The sequence below is a fragment of the Herpailurus yagouaroundi genome, unplaced genomic scaffold (assembly GCF_014898765.1).
Source record: "Herpailurus yagouaroundi ecotype Mexico unplaced genomic scaffold, PumYag 162571, whole genome shotgun sequence".
Classification (NCBI taxonomy): domain Eukaryota; kingdom Metazoa; phylum Chordata; class Mammalia; order Carnivora; family Felidae; genus Herpailurus; species Herpailurus yagouaroundi.
Genome location: NW_024423292.1, coordinates 86,105 through 87,729, shown reverse-complemented (window position 1 = coordinate 87,729; position 1,625 = coordinate 86,105).

Below are 1,625 nucleotides of genomic sequence, written 5' to 3'. Positions count from 1 at the left end.
CAGACAGAGTGTGCTCTTGTCTAGTGTCCCCGAGGTGGAGAATAAGGACTTGCTTTACTCTCCAGGAGTGCAGTTGTCTCTAGCTTCCTGCAGCTTCACGTTAAAACCCCTTGAGATTATAGTTAAGAACATCTCTAGATGACTTTGTCAAGTGAGGGCTTTGGTCTTAGAGAATTTTAGCAGGTTTTAATCTAATTTAAGCCCAGTCTAACACTACTGAGAAAGGAGGTGTCTTTGGTTTTACTTTCAAATGTAAAATTTGACATTTCCTCTTCTTTGGGAGCCAGACATGGTTAGTTAGACTCGTGGTCTTCATGGTACCTTTGCCTGAGTAGCTTAATAATTAAAACTCAGTAATTCAAATGATGAATAAAAGCCCTAATGTGTGAAGATGGTAGATGATAGACAATTAAAAGTAGACAACCAAAAAGTGATGAAATCATTTTTAATGACTTATTATTTTTTACTTATTAATATTTAAATTTTTACTAACTCAACTCCCCACAGCTTGCTTCCTTAGGAGACACTGGCAGATTTGTACGCAGTCTGAAGAAAGGGCCTGGCCACAGGATAGGGAGGGGTATAGTGCATATCACACCTGTGCTTGGTATATTTGGGCAGACTAAGTGTGATAGCAGCTGGGGAATCAATCCTAGATAAACCTGATTGTTCTCATTCACATGATTTCTGTGTTCTGTTTATTCTTATTAAAACAATTGGCTGTTCTTCAATAGTGATGTTAAAACCATTTCATATTCTTTAGCAGTGGTCTCCTCTGGCAGCTTTATGTCTTGCCGTGTGCAGGTTGAAAAGAAAGAGTCGTCCTAGCTGTAGAGGACTCTGAGGAATTGGGAATCATTGCCTTTGTAACACATGAGGTGAAGGCAGTCTTCCTAAAGTTGATATGCTAATAGTGCTCCTGGCAGGAGGAGTTTCCTACCCTGGACAGAAAGTCATCCGTGATTCCTGGAGTCACATGTTTGTTACCCTGGAAGTATAAAGGCTCTTTGCCTTAGAAATTCCTGAATCTACTGATGCCTCAAGTGGTAAAATCAAAATTTGCAATTGACTGTATTCACAGTAGTGCCTTGTTCTGCAGCACCGTTCACTCTTCGAATGGCAACCCACACATTTTGTGGATTGGGTGTACAGATGCACACTACGACAGCAGTACCTCCCTCCGGAGCCACTGTGTGCTAAGCACTTCAGTCTTCCAGGGATGGTTGGATCCATTTAGTCTTTTGTTCATTCCCCAAGTGCTTAAGTTCCTTTTCTATACCAAGTACTGCACTTGGTACGATAATAAAAGGCCAGCAGGATTTAGCCTGGACACTAAGATCTGGCCCAGCAATTGACAACTAACATTAAGTGCTATCATGAAGATATAGGTTCTGATGTGTGGTGACCATTTCCTGTGAAAGCTTTAGTCTTTTAGTAGATTGAAATGGGTTGTGAAATATTATATTAACCTGTCAAGCAAATGAGGTGAAGCGAGTGGCATTTTGACCTTGTCTAGTCTCACCTGCTGATTCTAGTCCTTTTTTAGCACTTAGGAGTTGAAATACATTTATTGAGCCCTCACTGTATTCCATTCTAAGCTCTTTACATGTATTAATTTACTTAAT